Source organism: Brassica oleracea, chromosome C8 (assembly GCF_000695525.1).
Source record: "Brassica oleracea var. oleracea cultivar TO1000 chromosome C8, BOL, whole genome shotgun sequence".
Classification (NCBI taxonomy): Eukaryota; Viridiplantae; Streptophyta; class Magnoliopsida; order Brassicales; family Brassicaceae; genus Brassica; species Brassica oleracea.
In genome coordinates this window covers 23,282,978-23,287,763 of record NC_027755.1, presented here as the reverse complement: position 1 = coordinate 23,287,763, position 4,786 = coordinate 23,282,978, and the positions used below count along the sequence as shown (strand labels likewise).

The following is a 4,786-nucleotide window of genomic DNA, read 5'->3' as shown; positions in this document are numbered from 1 at the left end:
AAAGGAAATCCAAGTTTATCGCTATGTTTCACGAAGTCTAAGACGGGATTGCAGGGATATGTAGATGCTGACAATGGAGGTGACGTTGATAGCACGAAGAGCACAACCGGTTATGTCTACACCTTTGGCGGTATTGCAATTTGTTGGGTTTCAAAGTTGCAGAAAATTGTATCTCTATCAAGCTGTGAAGCTGAGTATATTGCGGTAACGGAGGCAACAAAAGAGATGATATGGCTACAGTATTTCCTAGAAGAGCTAGGCCATGACCAAGGGAAAAGTATGTTGTACTGTGACAGTAAAAGTGCAATCGATTTGGCAAAGAATCCGGTTTACCATGCTCGGACGAAGCACATACATCGTCGATATCATTTCATCAGATCAGCGTTAGAAGATGAAATGTTAGTGCTTGAAAAGATCCCAGGAAGCAAGAATCCGGCAGACATGCTGACGAAGCTCGTGCCATATGATAAGTTGAGGTCGTGTGCAACCTCAGTTAGCTTGTTGGAGTAACAAGCTGGAAATACCTGCTACATTGATCAAGGTGTGAAGACAAATTGAAATCAGTCTTCAAGTGGGAGATTGTTAAAACACGTTTTACGTGTTGGTCGGCATGCATGGACGGTGAGCTGAAATTGTTGACGTTGGTTTTGTCAAAGATTGTGAGCTCACCAAACACCTTCTTCATGCTTATAAAAGGAGAGCTGAGGTGTAGATGAAAGGCATCCCAAAAACAAGAAAAACAGAGAGAACGAGAGAAGAGCAGAGAAAAAAAAAATTCACAAAAAATCTTCTTTAAGAAATTTCGAGTAATTTCTGAAAATTTCTGAGTATATTTGGGATCGGGGTGTGAGTTGTGAGCTTGTAAAATTTCCCTGGTTAATAATAAAAGATCTGTAGCAGATCCGGAGACGTAGGCAACATTGGCCGAACTCCGTTAATAATTTTGTGTCTGTGCTTCTTTTTCGCTTCCATAAATTCTGGTTTTCCGCAAAATTTGACCGCGTATTTCCTAACACATTTTGCACAAGAACTCTAAATTTTCTATCAGTTAGCATACAAATTATGAACATTAGTAGTACTGATGGTCTATAACAATTTGTCAAAGCATAAATGTTCTTCAATGTCTTGATACTTTCATTAACAAGAGATCTAGATGTGGTTTTGATAGAATTTTAACTAACACTTCCTCCGTAATAAAAAATGATGGTTTTGACTTTTAGTTAATGCACTTTGTTTTATAACATAAACATAAAATAAAATCTAAAAATATGAATGATTTAACTGTATTGGAAATGAAATAAAGCTAAAATAAAAAATAAGAAATAAAATATGTATTTAACTTTTGTTAATATATGTGAAAATCCTAAAACATCAGTATTTCAAATGAGTAAATATCAGCGACCAGCTTCAATGTGCAACCTCGCTACATTATTGATGCTGTCATAGCCACTGCTACTTGTATTCTCTTGCGCTGATAAGATTTCAACACTAAACAAGTTCTCAGTTTCATTATGATACTGATCCGACCACTGATGTTTGATTTGTTGGAATGAAAATTTTATAAAGATCGAGGAAGTGTTTAAGTGTTTGAAGAGAAAGAAGTTTTGTGAAGAAGAAAGATTATATAACTTAGAAGAGGATTTTATTACTTCTTACAAACTTGGATTATTTCTTGGTGATACAAAATGAAAGGGGAGTGGAGGTATTTATAGTCTCCAAAATACAAAATATCTTACATATTTTGATCCTAAATCTAGAGAATTCTACCATAATATCTAAGATTTTTTTATTATAATTATCTAGATAATTCTATGAGAATATCTAGATTTTTATTCTAAGGAGGTGGAAGATTATTCTAGAGTTTGGGTTAAGGTTTTGGATCAACACATGATTAGCCCAATAATGCTTAACCCAAATCAAGTTTACTTTTCAACATGATTCTTGCGACTCTCAAGCCCTCAAGCTTTGCAGCTACTTCCTTCATCAGTGGCCTTTCTTCTCCCGTCACTCTTGTACACTCCATAGCAACTCTGGCAGCTTCCTCTATCTCCCTCCAATTATTCTCGTTAATTACCTTTTCATCAATAACCTCGTGCAACCTATTCTCTTTCATGGCAGAAGCAAAGTAACTCCCCAAATGTTTTGACTGCTGTGACCTCTCAAAACACAATGCCTTTTGGCCTGATAGCAGTTCCATGAGAACTACCCCGAAGCTATAAACATCACTCTTTTCGTTTAGTAGGCCTGTGTTGTAGTATTCTGGGTCTAAATAGCCTACAGTTCCTTTCACCATATTTATGAGCTGGTCTTTATCCATTGGTATAAGCCTTGAAGCACCAAAGTCAGCTACCTTTGCAGTTAAGTTCTCATCCAAGAGAATATTAGTAGTCTTGACGTCTCGGTGGATGATTGGAATAGAAGCAGAGGAGTGCAGATAAGCAAGACTTCCAGCTATCTCCACGGCTATCCTCAGGCGTTGTTCCAACGTAAGAGAAGAATCAGACATGGAACCGTGCAATTGGTCGGAAAGGGTGCCATTAGTTACAGACTCGTAGACCAGCAAGGGGACTTCCGTCTCCAGACAACAACCAAGGAGCTTGACCGCGTTACTGTGGTTGATTTGTGAAAGGACGAGCACTTCGTTGATGAACTGCGCCATTTGGCTACGGTCTACTAGCCGAGATTTCTTAATAGCAACTATGGAGTTGTCTGGTTATATCCCTTTGTAGACTGTTCCTTGGCCTCCCTGGCCTAGGATATTGCTCTCGTCGTAACCGTTACTTGCTTCCTTCATGGCTTCCTCGGTAAAGATTTTGAAATCAACATTAGACAGCCCTGCTCCTGAGAGTCTGTGTATCAACATGCCGCCACCATTCTGCGTAAAGAATTGTTGTCGGAGCTCGGTGTTTTTCTTCTGCTTCCTTCTCTGTTGTACACAGCTAATGACAAGAAGGATGGACAAGAACCCGATGGTTGTTCCTGATCACATCACACATAGATGACCAGAGTAAGTTTTTTTTACGTAAACATCATAGAGACATAGAGATGATAACATCTTGGAAACTAGAAGTGTAGAAAAAAAAAGTGAGGGAAGCTTACCAAGAAGAATGGTAGCCCATCCAAAGTCTTTACGCTTGCAACTCATAGTGGTTGTATCTAAGCGGTAACCAGATCAGCACTTACAATAGAAGCCTCCATCCTTGTTTCTACGGGTGCTGGGATCCGAACAGTTGTGTTTATGGATAGTACTATTACTAGTACACTCATCAGATTACTAGTACACTCATCAGAGATGTATCAGGAAAACAATGACCTCTAAAAAATAAAAAATAAAACTAATTTGAAGTGTACCTTTGCAACCATGTTTGTTTGAAAGGTAAGGATTCCCCTCAGCGACCAGCTTCAATGTGCAACGTTGCTACATTCGTGATGCTATCATAGTCAGTGGTACAACCCCCTTGGGCTGATATGATTTGAACACCGACCAATTGTTCAGTTTCCTCAGGGTACTGATCCGACCACTTATGTTTGTCTTTGGTGACTCTCAAGCCCTCAAGCTCTGCAGCTACTTCCTTCATCTTTGGTCTTTCTTCTCCCATCAGTCTTGTACACTCGACAGCAATTCTTGCAACTTCCTTGATCTCCATCTTGTTATCCTCGGTCAACATTTTCCCATCAATAATCTCGTGCAACCTATTCTCTTTTATGGCAGAAGCTAAGTAACTGACCAGATGTTTAGAGTACTGTGGCCTTTCAAAGCACAATGCCTTTTGACCTGAGAGGAGTTCCATGAGGACTACCCCAAAGCTATAAACATCACTCTATTCGTTTAGGAGCCCTGTGTTGTAGTATTCTGGGTCTAAGAAGCCTAAAGTGCCTTGCACCATGGTAGTGAGCTGCTCTTTATCCATTGGTATCAGCTTTGAAGCACCAAAGTCAGCTACCTTTGCAGTTAAGTTTTCATCCAAAAGAATATTAGCAGTCTTGACGTCTCGGTGGATGATTGGAATAGAGGCAGAGAAGTGAAGATAAGCAAGAGTTTCAGCTATCTCCACGGCTATTCTCAGGCGGTGTTCCCATGTAAGAGAAAGACTAGAGAAGGAACCGTGCAAGTGATCGAAAAGGGTGCCACTGTTAATGAACTCTTAGACCAGCAAGGGAACTTCAGTCTATAGGCAGCAGCCTAAGAGTTTGACCATGTTTCTATGGTTGATTTGTGAAAGCACAAGCACTTCGTTGATGAGCTGCTCGACTTGGCTGTTGTCTCCAAGCCTAGCTTTCTTTATAGCAACTATGGAGTTGTCAGGCTATATCCCTTTGTAGACTGTTCCTTGGCCTCCCTGGCCCAGGATTCTGCTCTCGTCGTAACCATTGGTTGCAGTCTGTTGGATTTCCCTCCTTAAGCCCAAAACTAATCAAATCATAATCAAGCCTTAGTCCAAGAAGAAGAAACGTCTACAGAAAAGTGGAGAAGTATAGAAGAAGAATTGTGTAGAAGAAGAGAGAAAGTTATGGAGTTAGATATTTTGAAATAAAATAATAATTTAGAGAAATCTAGAACATGTTAGAGTGTACTCCTTCACTTGTATAAATAGGAGTGCTTAGCACCATTTGTAATCATCCAAGAATCAAGAAAAACAAAGAGAGAAAATATTTGTAAGAGAGAGTTTCCAAAAACAAAATCTTTGTAGTAAACCCTTTCCTAAATATTAAGAGTCTTCTTCTTAAATTTTCTAGTTGTCTAATACCATCTTCATCTCATCGATATTGGATAATTTTCCCAACA

At 39.2% G+C, this 4,786-nt stretch overlaps 2 pseudogenes; both read right to left on the bottom strand.

Moving 5' to 3' along the window:
* Positions 1-1,394: 1,394 nt before the first annotated feature.
* On the bottom strand, positions 1,395-3,220 carry LOC106307515 (annotated as a pseudogene).
* A 169-nt stretch (positions 3,221-3,389) lies between these two features.
* LOC106307514 overlaps positions 3,390-4,786 on the bottom strand; it is a 10,488-nt pseudogene continuing 9,091 nt past the window's right edge.